This window comes from Pinus tabuliformis, chromosome Q (assembly GCF_031772625.1).
Source record: "Pinus tabuliformis cultivar Carrire ecotype Pingquan chromosome Q, CPIR1, whole genome shotgun sequence".
NCBI lineage: Eukaryota > Viridiplantae > Streptophyta > Pinopsida > Pinales > Pinaceae > Pinus > Pinus tabuliformis.
In genome coordinates this window covers 465,644,719-465,667,916 of record NC_142296.1, presented here as the reverse complement: position 1 = coordinate 465,667,916, position 23,198 = coordinate 465,644,719, and the positions used below count along the sequence as shown (strand labels likewise).

The 23,198-nt window shown below is 36.7% G+C and overlaps 1 pseudogene; it reads right to left on the bottom strand.

The window, feature by feature from the left end:
• Window positions 1-310: 310 nt before the first annotated feature.
• On the bottom strand, window positions 311-2,142 carry LOC149220201 (mannan endo-1,4-beta-mannosidase 1-like; annotated as a pseudogene).
• Between the last annotated feature and the right edge of the window lie 21,056 nt (window positions 2,143-23,198).

Below are 23,198 nucleotides of genomic sequence, written 5' to 3'. Positions count from 1 at the left end.
GGGTTTGTAGATGTTTGTAGATTTATGTGGTGTTGATTTTGAAGAGCCATATTTAACATGGATTTATGGTTTAATTTAGACATTGACTCTTCTTCATTAGTGTTTTCTTCATTTCTGTTTAGGGACAAATCATTGAGCTCCCATCTTCTCTGCTAGAGGCATCAAGTTCCCTATCCTCTCAGTTAAGAGGTTTGGCTATCATCAACATCAAGCCACTGGAGATTTCACTAGTACCTAATCGACATAGATTTCACTAACAACAACTAACACACTATTAATTACTACACAAATATGTACATAAATTAGACTATCAATCTCGGCCTCTGATGGATCTCTTATGCCATCTTTCCCCGCGATGTGCATTGACATACCTACTCTTTTCATACTCATACAACCTTGCAAACAAAGAAGCAAGCTCAGCCAATTTATGAGACTGAGCAGAAATGATAGATGTTGTGGAAGGACTCTGAGACAAGACAATCTCATACCCATACCATATCAAATAAATTGTCTCTATGGTTGATGCCAAATCCTAGGTCTTTAGAGGATTTCCCAAACTCTACAAACAGAACTGGTTTCTTCAATATTCTTCTTCCATCTTCTACATGGTTCTCTATCCAACTCTTCACAAATGAAATCTCAGAATCCTCATCTGATCCAACAAGCCTTTAAAGTTGAAACCACAGTTCAATAAATTAGTGCAAACTCTACATCATCCAATTGAATGCATATATATCTGAGGAAATAGATAGAGATTTACCAAATGTCGGGATAGGAATGAATAGTTGCAAAATCAAGTCATGGGATTTGGTTATTGGAGATGAAATATGTCCCTACAAAGAAACCTGGATTGATCTCTTTCTTGGACTCTCCATAAAACCCCTCCAAACCAGCTTCTAGAAGATGGTTTCCATCAATAGATTTGACATGGCTAGCCATCTCCTCTATCCATCCCTGTTTGCTCATCACAGCCAAAGATCTACTATTTTTACTCATAACAGATACACACAATCATTATCAAAATTATTATTTACTATGAAGGGTGATTATTTACAGAACCCACCAAACTATGAATCTAGAAGAGCTACTAACAGTAACAGTGATGTTCAACCATAGAAATGAGATCTTAAAAGACACCAATCTGGATTGAATCTCGGATTACAATTGTTTTCCACTTTCCAGTTTCTATTCAAAGACAAAAGTTGTTATCTAACTTGGATGGTCCTCCCCAAAGGATCACTTTGACAACGAGGTTCATTCATGAGCTCCCAGGCAAAGATTGTAGGGTCATCCTTGTAGGCCACTCCAGTAATGTTGTTCACTCTAGTCAATACAGTCTACAGGAAAACACATTGATGAACACATATTTGATTAGTTTTTTGTGTATCTATTATATACAAATTAGTCTCTTTACATATAATGAAACAGAGAAAGACATTTATATGCTTTGTTACCTTAACATGGTTCTTATAGTAGCCTTTAACAGTGGGATTGATGAAGAAATCATCCTCAGAGTTGAGATTATGTCTAGCATTACGAGCCCAATGTACATATTGGGCCTTTCCTCCAAAGTTCACATAAATGTTTTCAAGGCTTAGTATTAGTCTGAGACCATACTTCTTGGCTTCAGAGTCAAAGGCCTTCATCACAAAATAGAGAAACCAAAACATGCACAAGATTCAGAAAGACAAGTAATGCCAGCACATTCAGACACCCAGAAAACAAAAAATTGGTGGAGGGATTCAACGATCGATGTAATGCAAGGGCCCATGCACACAAACCTGGAAGACTTTCTCATCATATACACCAGGAGAATTCTGCAGTGCCTTGTGTTGGCCGTCGTTGAAGGCCCAAGTTTTGGCAACATTAAGCCCATGAGTTGCAGCTTCTCCAAAAGCAGAGGTAACCTTATGTGTAGTTGTTCCAAGGGAACAAGTGTGTAGATCCTTCACTGCCTTGGAAAACGCCAAGTGCAAAATTTGTACCTCTAACCTGAATAACAAAAAAGGAGATAAATGATTACTCTGCATAAAAAAATGATAAAAAATAAAATAAATAAAATAGATGTGTTACCAGTTTGCTTGCAGAAATTTGGAAAGACCCTATCAAAACAGAGGAGATTACCCTGGAAAGAAGACCCATCTAAACCCTGGTCAGCGGTATCTGGATGCCAATGTTTCAGGAGAAACTGAGTGTGTCAAAAGTAACAGAGATGGGAAAAGTTAAAAGATTACCCATAGAATATTAACTGAGAAAAATAATGAAAGGGGACAGTCTTAGAACTCAATAGCCATGACCTGGGAAATAAATGGAACAAGTGTGTAGAACCTTTGTTGCCTTGTTGTAGCAGAGATTCAGATATCAAACGAAATCCTTCATGGATTCCTATGCCTGAAATAAAACATAGAAACAGACCTTTTTCCCTTTGTTTTTCAACTCGAAGACAGAATCAAAGGCAGCAATCTATGGATTTAATGAACTTATATGATCCTTCATGGATTCCTATGCCTGAAATAAAATAGATAAGAAAGAGAGTCGAATCCCCTTTCCCACAATAGCAGCTGCTTTAAGCCTCCCTGTTCTCCTGTCCTCCACCATGCCCGCAACATCTGACTTTAAGCCTTCGATGCAGAGAGTGAATGCAAATAGTGCAGATAATCCCTGGAAGTAGCACTGAGTGAGGGCAAGGGCAAGGTCTCCACTCCGAGAAGCACCTAGAAGTAAAGTGGAGCGAGGGAAAGGGTGAGATTTGCTGCATCATATTCCTGAAATAAAACAGAGAAGAAAGGGAGCTTAATCCTCTTTCCCATAACAACAGTTGCTTTAAGCCTGCCTGTCCTCCACCACGCTCGTGGCATCCGACTTTAAGCCTTCGATGCAGAGAGTGTGCAAACACTGCAGATGATCCCTGGAATTAGCGTCGAGCGAGGGCAAGGGCGAGGTCTCCACTATGAGAAGCACCTGGAAGTAAAGCCGAGTGAGAGAAAGGGCAAGATCTGCTGTGTTGCATTCTTATAATTTTTAATTAAATTTCTAACTAACTTAATACCATACTGTACCGGTCAATTGGATGGCTAAAATTATTTTAATCATCTAACACTTAAATCAAAGGCTCAAAATTGTACATGTAACCTAAGAGGAAAGTTGATTTTAGAGGGGAACGCCTTACGACGTAATCACACGTACATGTAAAACAAGGTGGGTAATATTTTAATAATAAAAAAAATCATAATAATAAGGTAACTACGCCTACTACTATGCTTTTAATTACTAGATTTTGTGTGATGTGGAGGGTGTATGATAGTTATTGTACCAATAAAATAATTTATAAATATTTTTATTTGATAAAATAATTCATAAATATTTTTATTTGATATGTGTACTTTTAGGACTTTTATAAATATTAATGATTGGTATGTGTGTACTTTTAGGATTTTTATAAATATTAATGATTGATATGTGTATTTTTAGAACACTTGTTTGTGAGGGAGATTTTAATTTTTTTAAATAAATTTTATTTCTTACAAATCTAATAAAAATCCTATAAAATTAGTCATTTCATCAATATTTGCTAATTAGAAAATAGAAATTTAAATTTAAAAATTAATTTTTAATTTCCAAAAAATTCAATTTAATATTTAATATTTTTAAAACTTTAATAAACTTTATAGATTGATTGAAAAGTTTGAGAGGTCAAAGTTTTTTACCATAAACAGATTACAATATAACTTGCCAAAATGGTATAAAAATAAAAAATAATAATAATAATAGTTATTATTATTATTATTATTATTAATAAAATACATAGATCTAAAATTGAATGAAATTATTAATATCTTTAACTAATAAAATCAAACAAAACCTATTTACCATGCCTTATATTGGCATCACTTTGCTTTTGATTGAACGAACAGATCGCATGGTGGAAGTGACATTTGATGGGGATATGAGAAGCTATTCACACAAGCATTAATGTGGAAATGACACATGTAACTGTCACATGATTAAACCTTGCAACATGGGATGTTCCAATAACTCTGGATTGATAATTTGAATTGTTCAACAAAAACATGATATAACACACAACTTAACTAAAATTGGTTGTTTGATGTTCTTGCAAGAAGTGTTTGATGTGGTCTTCAGTGTCAAACAATTTCTCTATATATAACATATTGTCATCATGAAAAAAATCATACATTAGCAAGAAATAGTGTGTATAGGTGTATTATTTTGGCCAAAAGCATCATGGAAGACCAAAAATTTTAAGTTCCCTAAAGGTTAAAAAACTAAACAATGCAAGGGTTTCAAAGTAGTCATGGATCACCACAGGTTTTCCTTCGATAGTCATGTGGATCCATCTAAGCACCAAACTAAAATATCATACAACACATCAACATTAAGTGAGCCTAGTATGCTTGCCAACTCAGCCTTGACCATCCATTCTCGGACCAATTTGAGTACTCCACTCACCCACCACATTAAATACACCTGGAAAGGTCAATGGGTTAGGCCAAGTCTATAAATAGCAGGCAAGTTTGGACTAAAAGATAGAGAAGTTTGAATGTAAGGTTATGCTACCAAAATTTCCCAAAGCATCCAACATCCCTACACCAGGAGGTTTCACCAGTTTTCTGAATGTCTCTATGCTTTTATGAGAGGAGAGGGATTCCTTGCAAAATAATTGGTTGAGGGACACTCCTTCAAGAGAGCTACAGAGCACCTACTTCTCACCGAGCTTCTTGTCATGTTTTGACAAAGCTTAATTTGTACCTACCTGTCATATTAATAAAGAGAGTTGCTTTCTTTTTAGTCAGTGTGTTTGCTAGTTTATTTCTGATTTAACATGCTATTTTTTGTTGTATTTTGTTTTTGTTTATGATTCAATGTTTTTCTTATCATACTCCATTTAAATTTATTCCTAACTAGACTAACTATGGATTCTCGTGCAGGTAGCAACCACTCTACAGATTATAAAGGGTTTTTTGCACATAATTGCAAGAAATTCACAACCACAACAAATGGCAACTCCATTATTTCTTCACTAACCTTTTTCGGTTGTTTTACAAGCCTTTCCTCTCACTTATTTTATGTTTTTTTGGTGCAATTAATAGTCCAATGCTTGCAAGTTATCTTGGTTTTGTTATAGGTCACTAATAGTCCATAACACAATAAATAAACCTTAAACCCTAACTCTCAAGCCACCTACATGGCAGTAAGATTCACAGACACGGTGACACTAGAAACTATCAAGAAAATAGTCACAACATACCTCGCAATTGTCATAGAAAGATCAACATGGGTCTCTAAACATCATTTTTATAGTGTATTTTTCTTATTTGAGTTGGGTGACAACCTTTAGTGAATTGTCCCAAGTCCTACAATCCCAATTGCAAGTTTGATTTAATTTTTGTTAATTGTTCTTTCTAGTTGCTTGATAGTTTATCAGTGCCATATGATGTTTAAAGGTTCTATAGTTTGGGATCAAGAATAACGAAATTAGGAAACAAAGTATGCTCTTCCCTCTCACTCTTAGGTGATCTTGCAAGGAATCAAAAATTTTGAAATCACTATCTTCCATCTCCCTTTAGATGGGAATTACACACATATTTTAATTAGGAGAAGTGTCCCTTTATATGCATATCTTTCCATTTATACAAGGTACAACTTGTTGATTTTTGTAGATTTGGAGGTACTCCGAGCTTTAAGGATCGAGGGTTAGAGGAAGGAGCTCCACAAATGGCCTTGTGGGCTTGAAACCCAAGCTTGGGGTTTTGCACCCATCGATGTTGGGGACAAAACTATGGAGATATTTCGACATGTGATGGATGTGGATGATAGTACTCTTTGAGATGAATCTGACGCATCAAAAATCATCTTATTTCGAGTTGTGGTTGAAGAGAAATGAATTTTTGAAGTTAAGATAGGTAAATATGTTTAGTTGGGTAGGTCGGCTTGAGATTAAAGTAGTGCCCAAATATAAATTTGTTGGAGCCACTTGATGCCTATAAATATAGTTCAAGTGTGATGTATTTAGACACATCCAATAAGCATCTTTCATAGTCTACACATCAAGAAAGGCAGCGTGAGTGTAGGCATCATGAGTGCGAGTAGCGTGAGTGCAGGAAGCACGAGTGTGAGTAGCGCGAGTGCAGTAACACACGAGTGCAGGAACACGTAAGTGCATGAATGTGAAAGTGTAGTAACGCGTTAGTGCAGGAACACACAATTGCCAGAACACGAGTGCAGGCAGCACGAGTGAGGGTTGAGCATGTAGCGCATTGCACCAGGGTGATGCAAAAGCTGAGCAAGGCTTAGTATGTATTGTATTGATGTGTTAAGGTTATATTGATGCTAGTGGATGATGTGTTAGGAGAGGAAAGTTTAGAAGTCTGTTAACAGCCATGTATAAGGGTTTCCTAGATGTTAGATGCCCTAAGTAGGAGCAGATGCTACAACAAACTTAGACACTCATGGACTATTGGAGGGCAGTGTGAGAGTGGACCAAGTGTGGATAGTGATTGGGTATTTATGGTCTCTTGGAGGACAATGTGATAGTGCCCAAGTTGGAGCCCAGTTTGCAATACTTTGATGGACAAAATTAGTTTCTAGAGTGGTAGTTGTGGAGCTCAAGGGTTGATGAACTAGAAGAGCAGTTGAGCAACCCTAGACTTGTATGTGGAGAAAGACTTCTAAAGCAAATGATGGGTTGTCCTCCTACCCCTTTTTCATTTTTGGAGATGGACATCTTGTAGTGATAGGTGGAATCCCTCTGTGCCCTATGTTGGTCTTCATTGGAGTAGCACAGGAGGACTATAGTGGGTTGAAGTCCCTGAGTAGTTGAGGAGCAGCAGTGGGTAGTTGAGAGTTGTTCACAAGTGGAGTTGTGAACAACTCGAAAGGAGTCTGGATGTGTTGTGCCCTTGATGGACTAAGGTACAACTACTTAGAAAATTGGATAGCTGAGGTTTAGTAGCCAGATGGACTTGGATCATTGATAAAGGCAGTGCTACAGATCAGGAGCCGAAGGACCAAGTAGGTACAAGGTACGACCGAGGGGAGCTGAGGGAGTTGACTACGTCAGCCAAATGGCCAAAGTATCTTGTTGAGGGTAGATTGGTTGTCGATGGACTAACACCAAGCCCTATTTTTATAGTCTTGTATCAGTGGATGTATGAGGGCCATTATCCCTGGTACGGGAGCCCTAGACTGTTGTATTATATGTTGATTAATATAATGAAGTTCAGTTGAAAATTGTAAAAAGTTGTCCATATTTTGTGCACTATTAGATTTATTATTGTTTATAGTACGTTGTGCAAAGTAGTATCATTGTGATTCTTGGTTTGGTAGCATAAGAGATTCTACAATTCTATCCCAGACACCAAGGTCAAGAAAAAATAACATGGTATCAGAGGGAATTTGAGCTACTTTGAGGGACAGTGAATTAGTGTGCACAGTGAAGCAACTCAGAGCAAGTTGTGGGTGTCTAGATCATGGAGCAGAGGGTTCAGCTGAAGACATGAAGATATGGTCTTGACTAGCTTAGAAACAAGATTGGCTGGGAGTTCTGATGGATTGGTGGAGAGCTTTGTGAATGGCAATTTGTTGTAGGGAAAATTGTTGATCATGGACTTCTGTTTATTTGTCATGTATGGTTGGGATAGCTCGATGGTTTCTTTGGCTTGGATGAGATCAGCTTGATCTAGATGGATTCATGTGATGGACTCAAGATTGGCAGGCTAGAGTCTTCGTCAAATCGTGATGTTGCATATCCAAGATTGGAAGGATTTGCACGAGTAGTATTTGATCCAAGAGGATGAGTGCTTGCAAGACTGAGCCAGTGGAGATTGTGTAGGCTGAGGGGGAGTCTAGCCTCAAAGGGAGAAGCCCTATGGAGGTTTGGGATCTTCAATTTTAGATGTGATGAGGCAGAGGCACTACCGAGGTTGTCGGGTTCATTCTACATGGTATGTTACAGTGATGGATGCGAGATTTTCTAGAGTTGTCGATGATGATGGTTACTTCCTAGTCTTGGAAGTGTCTCCGTCACTAAGAGGGAGTGTTTATTTTTGTAGCTTGGGAGGTATCCAAGCCTTGAGGATCGAGGGTTTGGAGGAACGATCTCCACAAATGGCCTTGTGGGCTTGAAACCCAAGCTTGGGGTTTGCACCCATCGATGTTGGGGATAAAACGATGGAGATATTTCGACATGTGATGGATGAGGATGATAGTACTCATTGAGACAAATCTGACGCATTGAAAATCATCCAATTTCGAGTTGTGGTTGAAGAGAAATGATTTTATAATAGAGTTTAGGCTTCTGTGATCCATATCAAGTTAAGAAAGATTCTTCGGCGAAAATCACATGGAATATCATTTGTCGACGCGTTTCGAACCAACCAGTGTGGTTCATCGTCAGGACAAGTTGAAGAAACAGATCAAGCTCATCATGTTAAATAGACTAAGCGGAGCCTCCAACAGCTATCCTTTCTAACGGCTAGTTTGACTCAAGGACAGGGGTCAAAATTATTATAATCGTTTAATTATCAAAAATTATAGGTTAATTAATAATTTAAAGGAAAGTTAGTTGAATAAATGGCCTTAAAATAATAGAATACCTAAAAAGTAATATAGAAAGTAATAATTTTATTTAAATTTTATTAATAAAAATAATAATAATTTTATTTAAATTTTTATTAATAGATAAAAGGTAATTAAGTTAGAAAATCAAAGTTAATTATCATAAGTTAGGGGAAAATTAGTTAAATACATGACCCTATGAAAAAGGTAAAAGCCTCAATAGAATGTATAATTAAAAGAATCATTAAAAATTATAAGTTGATTAATAATTTAAAGGGCGGTTTGCTAAATAAATGACCTAAAATAATAATTTTATTTACATTTTATTAATATGAAAATAATAATTTTATTTAAATATCATTAATAAATCAAAGGAAATTAAGTTAGAAATCAAAGTTAATAACCATAAGTTAATAGGAAAATGACCTTATGAAAAAGGTAATTGCCTCAATAGAATATAAAGAATAAATAAAATAATATTATTTACAAGTATCATGTATACAAAAAGGTCAAAAAGGACCCTATTAGTTAAACATATAAGGAACAAAATTAGTTATAAGAGGGACCTCAAAATAAGAGGGCCTTAAAATATTAGAAGAAATAGAAAGAAAGGAGAAAACAATAAATAGAAATCACACTAAAATTAAAATAACACTCGAAAAATATAAATACAAATAAAAATAATAAAAATAAAATAAAATAAAAAAATATAAATAATAAAGAAATAAAAAATAAATAAAAAAATAAATAAAATTTTAATAAATAAATCAAAATAATTATATATATATATAATAAATTAAAATAAATAACATAAAATAAAAAACTAAAGTAATAGTAAAAGAACAAATAAAGAAAAACGACAAAAAACCAAAGAGGACGAAAAAACGACTAGGACGAGAGGGCAGGGACCCAACACCTACTGACTTTCCATCCATCATCTCTATTGAGATTGCTTGGTCTCTTTTCAATCTCAAGCGCTTCCCTGAATTTTCGATGGTGGAAATGCGAAACCTTAGCAATAACACTGGCCTCTTCAATACAAACATGATGATTGGTTTTCTCAGCATGTTCAGCCAAAGCGGAAGACTTAGCTCTCCTATGCTTAATATCTGTTGCGTGCTCGCTAATCCTCTGATTAATGGAACGACTAGTCTCCCCAATATAGGGGGTCCCACAGGAACAAGGAATCATATAAACGCCCTTCATATCCTTAGGGTCGATAGGATCCTTCACTGATCTGAGGGACATACGAATGGTGTTTAGGGGCCTAAAGGTCACAGGGACACTATGCCTCCTGAGAATCCTGCCAATTCTATCAGTGGTCCCTTGAACATAAGGAAGATGGACACCTGGAATACGATCTCTAGGTTCTCTTTTAGTCAGAGAATTCCTAGAAGCTTTAAGGAAAGCCCTTTGACCCATGTATCTACTATAACCATTCTCCGCAAAGACATCTAGTAGATGGGATTTTTCTTTCTCAAAGCTCTTCTTGTCCGAGATCCTCAGGGCCCGAGTAGCAAGGGTACTAAGGACACCCATCTTCTGAGCCGGGAAATGGTGGGAACAAGCATGAAGATACTGCTCTATTAGGCATGAAGATACTGCTCTATTATTGAATCCCTGCACAGAGAAGCCACTGCAAATAAGGTTCATCGTTTTGAACGAGCTCGCTTGCAGGTTTCAAGGTTGAAATCGGATCTTGCTTTTCTTAAACGATGCAGAGACTCCTCCATCATTCCTATCTTCGCCCGGATTAAGCACCACCTTCACAATCCGCGTAACCATCAGGTGTTCCTTAAGGCGAGTTTGGCATTAATAAGGTCAGAAATTCCCTGAGTCATCTTTCTCGGGTTCTTTTAGATTTGCACTTGGATCTTGGAAACTTATTTTCGGCCTCCCTTTGGGCCAGAATAGATGCCTGTTCTGCTTTAAAGTCTCTTAGGGTAGAAGAGATTCGTAAGCAGAAACAGGCTTCCAAGTTTCTAAGGCTTGCTGGAGATTCAGAATTTCGGAATAGAGCACTGGGCGGTGCTTCCCAGAGCCGTATCTCTTCTGGGCAAATCTCTGCGTTGAATGATTGGTTATCTGGCCGCTCGGGGGAGGTCTCTGGTTGCCCATCTCTTGGCCCCTCAGCGTGCTTTGATGAAGTCTCTTCAGGCCTGCACTCAGCTGCAGTCTTGCCAGTTGGATGTAAGCTTGGTCGTATCTGCACAGAGGAGGAATTGGGCTGTTGTTCTCAGCGGAGTGTTGGTCCTGTTTGCGTTGTGGGAGAATGCTCCCATCCTTGTGCCAGAGATTCTTCATTTCCTGAACGCGATTCTGGGGACAGCATTCCTGATCTCTGCTATTCGGATCCTGTTGTTTTCGCCATGAGCTCTGATTCTTCAGCGCAAAGGGAGAATTCTGTGGGTGATATGTTAGACCGGTTGGGTATGGATATCGTAGAACCTTCATGTGCGAGTTCGCCGAAGGATGGCTCGTCGTCCTCGGTGCCTAACCTACCCAGGTTCCCTGTTAACGATAGGGCTGGCGGTTCTGTAGAGGCTAGCATAGGTCTGTTTACCGCTCCCCATTCTGCGGTTAATGGTGGTACGGCTGGTTGTTCCGGAGAGACCAGCGAAGCTTTGATCAACGCTCCCCTCTCGTCGGTCAATGGTGGAGTGGCTGACAGTTCCGAAGAAGCCAGCGCAGGCTTGATTATCGCTCCCAGCCCTTCGGTCAATGGTGGAGTTGCTGAGGCTTACGCTGTTCCAGTGGATGGTTTGGAGGTTTCGCATAAGAGGTTCGGTCACCCTAACTCCTTTATTAATGACCTCAAACAGAATTTTTGTAACAAATCCTGCGCGTTTAATAATCGAATTAATAATTATAACAGTGATATTAATTGCCTTAATAATATGGAGGATATTAATAGTTATAATGGCCATGGCAATAGTTTTTATATTAATAATAATAATAGTATTAATTTTAATAATAATAATATTAATATTAATTTTAATATTGATAATAATTTTAATAATAATATTAATTTTAATATTAATAATAACAATAACAATAATATTATTATTGATAATATTTTTAATAATAATAATAATAATAATAGTAATTGTAATATTAATAATATTATTATTGATAATAGTTATAATAGCCATAGCAATAGTTATAATAGCCATAGCAATAGTTTTTATATTAATAATAATAATAGTATTAATTTTACTAATAAAAATAATAATAATAATAATTTTAATAATAATAATAATAGTATTAATATTAATAATAACAATAACAATAATATTATTGATAATAATTTTATTAATAATAATAATAATAATAATAGTAATTGTAATATTAATAATAATATTATTGATAATATCTGTGGGGACCAGGTTGGCAAAAGCATCTCTAACTCTGAATATAATAAGAATAAGAGGGCTACTGGTATTACCCCTTCTTCTCCTTCTAGTAACAAGGTTATTAATCTTTCCAGTTTCGTTTTTCCCCCTGTTGTTTTTAAAGTTTTGGGCAAAGGTTTAAATTTTGCCTTAGCCCCTAGAAAAATCCCCGTAGAGGATATTATCTGTGATATTGAGTTTGGGATCCGAGGTCTACCTGATAGGATCAAGGATACTATCAGGCAGGATTGTGTTGTTGCCCTGAGGAGGGCTAAGCCGCCTAAGAGTAACCTCAGCAAAGAGGAATTTCTAGCTCTCAGATCCTTAAACCAGAACAAGGATATCATTGTTCTAAAGGCAGACAAGGGTGGTACTGCCGTAATTCTTAACAAAGTTGATTACCGCAGCAAGATGTTGGATCATCTTCATAATAGTGGTAGCTAAAAAAAGCTTCCCAAAAATCCTTTGAAGAAGGTTGCTAGAAATGTGGCTATGGCCATTAAATCCATTGGCTCTTTGAGTTCCTTGCACCATAAGCTCATTGAAAGCAACCCTATTACTCCTAGAATCTACGGCCTCCCCAAGATTCACAAGGAAGGAGCCCCCTTAAGGCCCATCATCAACACCATTGGAGGTCCTACATACCTTCTTGCGAAGTTCCTTGCTTTAAAGCTTAAGCCCCTTGTTGGTCATACGAAGTCCTTCGTAAAGGACTTTGCTTCCTTTATTGAGGAGCTAAAGGGCATTAAGCTTGATCCTGGGGACATTCTTGTCAGTTTTGATGTTGTCTCCCTGTTCACTTGCATCCCTATTAATGAGGCCATGGATGTGATCAACCGCCTAACAGATCCTGACACGGCCAAGTTGGTTGAGATCTGTCTCACTTCCACCTTCTTCAGTTTTGAAGGGGAGTTCTTTGAGCAAACATGTGGGGTGGCAATGGGATCCCCCCTTTCCCCTATTGTTGCTAATCTGTTTATGGAAGATTTTGAGTCCAAGGCTCTGAACTCTTCCCGGCTCCTACCTAAGCTTTGGAGGAGGTATGTGGATGACACCAATGTCATCTGGTCTCATGGCCAGGTTGAGCTTGATCTCTTCTTTGATCATCTCAATAGGCAGTCCTCAACCATTAAGTTCACTAAGGAGCAGGATGTAGATGGATGCCTTCCTTTCCTTGATATTCTTATTTCTAGGAATGATGATGGTTCCCTCGCCCATCGAGTTTTCCAGAAGAAAACTCATACGGAGCAGTATCTTCATGCCTGTTCCCACCATTTCCCGGCTCAGAAGATGGGTGTCCTTAGTACCCTTGCTACTCGGGCCCTGAGGATCTCGGACAAGAAGATCTTTGAGAAAGAAAAATCCCATCTGCTGGATGTCTTTGCGGAGAATGGTTATAGTAGATACATGGGTCAAAGGGCTTTCCTTAAAGCTTCTAGGAATTCTCTGACTAAAAGAGAACCTAGAGATCGTATTCTAGGTGTCCATCTTCCTTATGTTCAAGGGACCACTGATAGAATTGGCAGGATTCTCAGGAGGCATAGTGTCCCTGTGACCTTTAGGCCCCTAAACACCATTCGTATGTCCCTCAGATCAGTGAAGGATCCTATCGACCCTAAGGATATGAAGGGCGTTTATATGATTCCTTGTTCCTATGGGACCCCCTATATTGGGGAGACTGGTCGTTCCATTAATCAGAGGATTAGCGAGCACGCAGCAGATATTAAGCATAGGAGAGCTAAGTCTTCCGCTTTGGCTGAACATGCTGAGAAAACCAATCATCATGTTCGTATTGAAGAGGCCAGTGTTATTGCTAAGGTTTCGCATTTCCACCATCGAAAATTCAGGGAAGCCCTTGAGATTGAAAAGAGACCAAGCAATCTCAATAGAGATGATGAATGGAAAGTCAGTAGGTGTTGGGTCCCTGGCCTCTCATCCTAGTCGTTGTTTCGTCCTCTTTGGTTTTTTGTCATTTTTCTTTATTTGTTCTTTTACTATTACTTTAGTTTTTTATTTTATGTTATTTATTTTAATTTATTTTATATATATATATATATATATATATATATATATATATATATATATATATATATATATATATATATATATATATATATATATATATATATATATAATTATTTTGATTTATTTATTAAAATTTTATTTATTTATTTATTTATTTATTTTATTTTTTTTATTTTTTATTTTTCTTTATTATTTCTATTTTTTTATTTTATTTTATTTTTATTATTTTTATTTGTATTTATATTTTTCCAGTGTTATTTTAATTTTAGTGTGATTTCTATTTATTGTTTTCTCCTTTCTTTCTATTTCTTCTGATATTTTAAGGCCCTCTTATTTTGAGGTCCCTCTTATAACTAATTTTGTTCCTTATATGTTTAACTAATAGGGTCCTTTTTGACCTTTTTGTATACATGATACTTATAAATAATATTATTTTATTTATTCTTTATATTCTATTGAGGCAATTACCTTTTTCATAAGGTCATTTTCCTATTAACTTATGGTTATTAACTTTGATTTCTAACTTAATTTCCTTTGATTTATTAATGATATTTAAATAAAATTATTATTTTCATATTAATAAAATGTAAATAAAATTATTATTTTAGGTCATTTATTTAGCAAACTGCCCTTTAAATTATTAATCAACTTATAATTTTTAATGATTCTTTTAATTATACATTCTATTGAGGCTTTTACCTTTTTCATAGGGTCATGTATTTAACTAATTTTCCCCTAACTTATGATAATTAACTTTGATTTTCTAACTTAATTACCTTTTATCTATTAATAAAAATTTAAATAAAATTATTATTATTTTATTAATAAAATTTAAATAAAATTATTACTTTCTATATTACTTTTTAGGTATTCTATTATTTTAAGGCCATTTATTCAACTAACTTTCCTTTAAATTATTAATTAACCTATAATTTTTGATAATTAAACGATTATAATAATTTTGACCCCTGTCCTTGAGTCAAACTAGCCGTTAGAAAGGATAGCTGTTGGAGGCTCCGCTTAGTCTATTTAACATGATGAGCTTGATCTGTTTCTTCAACTTGTCCTGACAATGAACCACACTGGTTGGTTCGAAACGCGTCGACAAAAGAAATGATTTTTTTAAGTTAATATGGGTAAATTTGTCTAGTTGGGCAGGTCAGCTTGAGGTTAAAGTAGTTCCCAAAGATAAATTCATTGGAGCCACTTGATGCCTATAAATATAGGTCAAATGTGAGGAATTTAGACACATCCAGGAAGCATCTTTCATAGTCTACACATCGAGAAAAGCAGTGCGAGTGCAGGAACACGAGTGCAAGAACATGTAAGTGTAGGAACATGTGAGTGCGAGAACATACGAGTACAAGAACATGCAAGTGCAAGAACGTGAGTGCAAGAATCTATGAGTGCACGAATGTGAGTGCAGGAACGTATGAGTGCAAGAACGCATGAGTGCGGGAACACGTGAGTGCAGGAACGTATAAGTGCAGGAATGTACAAGTGCAAGAATGCACGAGTGCAGGAACACGCAAGTGCAAGAACGCACGAGTGCAGTAATGCGTGAGTGCAGGAACATGAGTGTAGGAACAATATAGTGCAAGAACGTGAGTACAAGTAGCGCGAGTGAGGACTAAGCATGTAGCAAACTACACTAGGGTGACGTAGAAGTTGAGCAAGGCTTAGTATGTATTGTATTAATGTGTTAAGGTTGAATTGATGCTAGTGGATGGTGTCCTAGGAGAGGATAGTTTGGAAGTTTGTTAGCAGCCATTTGGAGGGGTATCCTAGGTGTTGGATGCCCTAACTAGTACTAGATGCTACAACAGACTTGGTCACTCATTGACTGTTGGAGGGTAGCGTGAGAGTGGACCAAGTGTGGATAGTAATTGGGCATTTATGGTCTGCTGGAGGACAGCGTAATAGTTCCCAAGTTAGAGCCTGGTATGGAACACTTTGATGGACAAAAGTAGTTACCAAAGTGGCAGTTGTTGGGCTCAAGGGTTTACAAACTAGAGGAGAAGTTAAGCAGCCCTAGACTTATATGTGGAGAAGGAATTCTATAGTAGATGATGGGAAATCCTCCTAGCCTGTGTTCATTATGGGATATAGACATCTTGTAGTGATAGGTGGCATCCCTCTATGAACTATATTGGTCTTCATTGGAGTTGTGCACGAAGACCATAGTGGTTTGAAGTCCCTGAGTAGTTGAGGAGCAATGGTGGCCAGTTGAGAGTTGTTCACAAGTGGAGTTGTGAATAACTTGACAAGAGTATCGATGTATTGTGCCCTTGATGGAATAAGGTACAACTAGTGAGAAGATTGGATAGCCAAGGTTTAGTGAACAAATGGACTTGGACCATTTGTAAAGGCAGTGCTGCAAATCGGAAGCTTAAGGACCAGGCAGGATCGAGTTGAGCTGAGAGAGTCAACTACATCAGCTAAATGGTCAGAGTATTTTGTTGAGGATAGATTGGTTTTCGATGGACTGACACCAAGCCATATTTTTGTAGTCTTATATCAGTGGATTTATGAGGACCATTATCCATGGTATGGGAGCCCTAGACTATTGTATTATATGTTGATTAATATAATGAAGTTGGGTTGAAAATTGTAAAAACTTGTCCATATTTTGTGCAGTAGTAGATTTATTTTTGTTTATATTCCATTTTGCAAAGTAGTATCATTGTGATTCTTGGTTTGGTAGTGTTAGAGATTCTAGGATTCTATCCATTCTATGCTCTTGTTACATATTCTACACATTGCACCACACACAATCATTTCATCTAACTCTACCTAAAAGGTATGCTCTTCCCTCTCACATTTAGTTGATCTTGAGGGAATCATAAATTTGAGCTTATTTTATTTGAAATTCATTTTCACACCCTAATAAAATAGAGTGTTGGACCATCATTCCTCACTCACCAAACCCTTAAAATCAACCTAAGATACCCTACCAAGGGATCATAAAATAAAATTACAGCTTGAGTTAGGGCCTTAGGAGTAGGCATCCAAATAATATCCCATGTTTGTTTACATCCGCAACATAGAGTTTGAGTTTTAGGGAACTTAAAAGTGTCCACAATCTAGTATCAAAAGTCGATGGTGAGTAGAAACCTGTGAAGGGGGTAAGGCTTATATCAAGGATTATCATGAGCCTCATTGAGCCTCTCAGCCCTTGGTAGGGGCTCGAGATCCGCAATTGACACCCAAAATCTTAGACTCACTCACCCCCACTAGATGAAGGTAGCTTAGTGGCCTGTCATAGGGAATATTACCCTATAAGTGGTGGGTGCAGGAGCACTTGCACTTAGAGGAAATTTTGAATGGTTATTGGAAGCATTGCTAGTAGATGTTTTTCTTCACATTTATTATCAATATTATGGTTCCCCTCCAAAACCTAATCCCTCATCAATAGAGGTAATGCACACTACCTCTACTTCACCTCTCATCATCCTGTGACCACCCATAGAACCACTTTCTAAGGACCTTCAAGTAACCCTTATGGTGATGTCACATAATGCGAAAGGAACTCATAGCTACAACATCATCCATGTGTACTATGTTAGCATTAGAAGTGATTCAAACTCGTCCAACTCAACAAAATTCCTTACTTTCCACTTCAGGTCCATTGAAATGTCTGAATATTATTTAATCACCTTTGATTTGGACAATTCAGAGCCACGACTACCTTCTCTCCTTGTGTTTTAGATCCCAGTAAAAATTTTCAATGTCACTATTCAGTATTGCATCATCGATGAAGGGGAATCCACATGCATCATGTCCAAAATAGTCTAGAAAAATATTATATCCCTAGAGCTTATAACCTATTCTATTACATTAAAGGCATATTATGGATGCTCCTCACAACCTATAGGACTCTTTCATAATGTTCTGGTAGAACTTGTCGGTAAAGCTATTCTCATTGACATTGAAGTCCTCAATGCCCCTTTATATTATAATATCCTATTTAGGAGAAGTTATATGTATTCCATGAAGGTTATAGCATCATCATTATTTCATACTATGATTTTCCCCCATAATGGGAAAATCGTTACCATAGACCAATTAACATACTATGAAACAAGACATCTCCTTCACCTGATATTATGTTACCCCTTGTAGTATCTCAACATGAATTGGTCCCTAAATTAACAAAGGTTAGGACAAGAATTTTCAAACATTCCTCTCTCTGCGACACTTTCCTTGGAGATCCTATGTTCATAACTCCCTCATCCTTAGCCCTTATGTGCATAGTAACAACCTCTTCTAGTGAAATGTCATAGAGCCATCTATCACCACCGATGAAACCTGAGAATTTCATGGCGAGAGATAGCTCTTTTCTACCATATGTGATTACTCAAACCCCTTCTCTATACCCACCCTTGGGTTACGTATCTCAACAAGTGATGGAAACACTTACATTACCGAATATGGCTTTAGATATGCCTATATGGTATCTATCTCCCTATACCACATCAACATCATCAATGATGGACCCCGTAGGACAAGCTATGTTGGAAATTCTCTCGGAAGCATTACCATCTATAGGTATGCCATGCCCTTCAAAGCCATCTGAGAGTACAACAGGAAAAAAGAATAGAAAATCTAAAAGAAGGAACCTACCAACATAGACCCTTTGAAGGTGACTCCTACATGTTCCCTATGTGATGTGGTAGGAAAACCTACCAACCAATGCTCAACATTAGACAAGATGAAGGTTATCATTCATTCCCTTAAGGAACCTACCCCCCTTCCCTTGCCATCTGGGAAAAGGCTAGTTCATCACACAATAAAGGCTTATGTACCAACAACCCATGTTCCATTTTCACATAACATGGGCATAGGCATTATCCTTATCATTATCCTAACCTACCTAGGTATTGAGATGCATTGGTTTCCTTACACCATGCTAATGCGGTCACACCTTCGCTTCCATCCAAGCCCATGTTAGAACATGCCCCTAGCGCTATCTATTATGTCTCCCCAGTTTGTAATCAATGCCAAGTAGCCCCATGTTCCCTTTGTGTTAACACCAATCATCAAACACATTTGTGTAATCACATTATTATGAATCGACGTAGTCCTCTCCACAATTCTTTAAGAAAATATTTTAGACAAAATCCCTTACATTTTCAAAGCCAAGAAACCACGTCCACCTCCCTCGAGGTAGCTTATTCTCCATTCAAAAAAAAAAAAAATCCTCTGGTATGGTTCCTACTAAACTAACATAATAATTGGAACTCTCCAATAAATCACCGAAGCCAATCAAACAAGAGATATATCCACCCTTTAGTAATAATGATACGCATGAACATATTTACTATATTTCTTCATCCGTAGAAACCATGATTTTAGTTGTCTACTCATCATTCCATAGTTTCAATATTGCTTCATCCACAATGAAGGTAGCACCAGTAAGTACTGCATAAACACAACTTGTACTTTTCATAATGGTTATTTTTTCCCAATTCTTTTATTTACTAGTTTTATTCTATAATAATGTTTAGAATAATTGAAATTTTGAAACCTAAGGTTCATCCTATTTAACCTCATCTTTAATCAAATTAATTCATTGAGTTGCATATTTATTATGATATTATTTAATTGTGTTTAAATTTAATGGTTTCTATAGTAATGTGATACAATAATATTTTAATTTATAATTTTAGTTTTATCTCTTTATTCTCAGCTTATTATATAATAATGCAATATTAATTTAGTCTAATTTTTCTTTATTTTTCTATATTTTGTCTATTATATATTTTCTTTCCCCTTTTTGTTAGTTTCCATAACTAACTAATTGTTTTTAATATTTTCTTTTTAGATAATACAATGACCATACTTGGACATAACCTTCATATTAACCTGCCCATGGGGATTTGGATTGACGGTGAATGGGTGTGCTGTTAAGGCACTCCTTGCGATAGGTCACCGGTTCAAATCCCTGTGGGTACTTAGGTTAGTCTAATAGATAAAAAAAACCTTCATATTACCCTAAAACATATTTTATTAATCTTATTTTCTAACATTTGATTCTAGAACATGATGTATCTCTATTATTTATACCTAATGATAGATCTGTTTTTTTCATCTTGTTCCTTAGGATGAACCACATTCGATGGTTCGAAATGTTGACCAACAACTAATGATTTGATTAATCCAAAATACGTTCTCAATAACAACATGTCTATGCTTTGTCCACTTCTCTTGGTCCTACGGTATCTAGTACAACATCGTTTTCATACATGCCTATAGTTCTTCCATGTGTTAACTTTCACTTCACAACCCCATGAGGTCACCATCACCTTTTTTAGACACATTCCACTCTGATCAAGATATCTTGGAGGCAAGGATAGCACTTGAATTTTCATGGGATGGCATGCATCATCACTCTTTCTTCCTCCCTAAAAAAATTTTTGCACCATCCTTAGACAATGTGTATGCAATTGAAACAAAGTATTTTATTCCTATAGGCCATGTTGATTGGTTCAAAAACCATATTCCATCACCATATGCTTTCTAAGAATGAAACATGACAAATATTTCACATACCATTAAGGTGGATAACTCAACAAAACTTGGTATTATCAAAGAAATGTCGTTTGGGGCAACATGGTCTCCAGAAGAAGTAGTTGTGTATAAAGCCTTGTTCTAAGAATACCAAGATATCTTTGCTTGGTCATACTTTAAGATGTTGGGCATTGGTCCTATCATTTTATTTTCTTGTTTAAAGAAGGGTTTTTCTACCCCATCACCTACACATCTTGGGTTTTCAACCCTATACCCATCATGAAAAAATAGGAAACATTAAGAGTGTGTACTGATTTTTGAGACCTAATTAAATCCTGCCCTAAGGACAAATGTAGGGGCCTAGACTAAATAAAGTTTCATACAACCATGTTATACAACTTACCTACCCTAAGCTATGGAAATCACATAGACATTGATAAGAGGACTCACCTGGCTCTCATCACAACTCGAACAAGTGTTTCGGCATACCACAAACATCAACAACTGATTTTCCTCATAAACACTCACCACTCTCAATAGTACAAATGATATGGCATAGTGGGCCCCACCCACCTTATATAAACTTGTTCAGGCATCTTCCGATCACTCATACTAGATCCTAGGAGCTCCAATTCTGAAACCATTTAAGCCATTGGGATCTGGACAACTCATACTACACAATGGAAGCCCCACTTTATCCTGCCAAGAATGTTGATTTTCGGGCTCTTTTCTACACTCGAGGTACCCATCAGGTATACCCTATTATTTTTCTATTACATTTATATTTCTTGTTGTATTATCAATCATATTTTAAAAATTATTTCATAAAGGGTTGTGGTTTCAAGATTGGAGGTTAATGGTGATTTCAAAATGGAATTGTGGCCCCATATCATATCAACTTTCAAGGTATAAAACTTTCACCATCATGGTAGTCTCCCCCTAGAAGCACTACATGGACACATATCATTCCTTCCGATTTAGCCATAGGGCTCCTTCATACTTAACCATGTTTATCATTACCTTCTAATAACATATGCTAAATGTGTGCGATGGTCAATAGTTCTTTCCTCTCCATGGATTTCTTGATTAAGTAGTTCCCATGTTGTATTACTAGCATCCATGGACATCTCTTTGTTGCCCGGGATCCATCCACTTGCATGACCTGAAACATGACCTCATTCTTCTTCTCATCTCATTGATTCCTACCTTTTCCGTGGCACCCATTTGTTTGCTCATTACGAATGCACCACCGCATTCCGCATTTGGCCCTCCGCACTTCCATACAATAGTAACCATTTGCAAAATCATCTCCATTCCATGTACCCCACACTAAGACTAGCCAAAAAGACCCCCACACTATATAGTTCACCCCTTACACCATCATGTAGGTTAACATATACTTGGGGCACCTGTCTCTGTGTTTGTACATCCTCAACCATACTTTCATTCTTTTGGAAAGCGTACAAATATTTTTTAAGGAAGCATAATTCTCACCCATATTTTCATGTCTACTACCTGGTGGTAGTCCCTAGTCGCCCTTGGTTGGATCTTGCTTTATATATCTTTCATTGGCCCAATGTTGATCCTATGATGATTCCCACACTACTTCATATCACATTATCATATTGTTCCTAATTTGTCACCACCATTCAAAAAAACCATTTATTCCCCTTTGAATGCCCTCCCAACTCCATGGGCATATTATCCTCTAGTTTGTTTTGATTGTTGCCACTTACACAAAAATATCTAGCCTTGGGAAGTTAAAAATCCCCATATATAATGTTAACCTCCATTCCTTTCTCACCATTACATGATATGATACATGTACTGAAGTTCAATAAGATTTCTTGGAACAACATCAGTTCTAGATGGTCGTATCTTCTTTCTTGTCAACGTCATCTCCCACATTCCAAGTTCAAAGCATTAAATTTGTTTTTCTCTCATGTATAGGCTAACCCTAGGTTGTACAATAGGAAACACTATTATCCATTGATTCCATCAAACCCTCTAATGTTCGACTTTAGCTCAGTTTTCACATCATAGGACATTTGTACTTTGTGATAGTTGTAGCTCTTTCATCTAGTCAAACACCTATGCATCTTAAAAGAAACCCTGTTTCAACAATGCCCTCTATTTAGTGCATGAAATTATTCATATTGTTCCTTTTGTCATATACTCCCTTAGGAAAATGCATTCATCTACTTCAGTAGAAAGAAAATCAATTACTTCAACATCTTTGACATAATCCATCTTATGTATCTATAACATGTTAAATTCAAAGTTATTATCACAAGCATGGGACATGCCTACCTAGTAAAAAAAAGTTTATATATACAATTCTATAGAAGCATTAGAATCTATTACCTCTTTTGAAGGGTCACCTTGTTTCTCTCCTCACAAGGACCTCTCTCTCTCTAGAAGTTAGCAAGACTCATCATCAAGGATAGGAAAAACATGTTATATTTCAACTACAAATTTTCTCCTAACCTCATACATCAGGGGGAAATTGTTATAATGAGAAAATTGTAAAATTAGTTGTACACGTCAACCTACACTTAGTGGAAAGAAATGATGTGTATAGGTGTACCATTTAGGACCAAAAACATTATGGAAGACCAAAAATTTAAAGTCCCCTAAAGGTTTAGTTAGAAAATTAAGTGGTGCAAGGGATCTAAAGTTGTTATGTGCGGATCA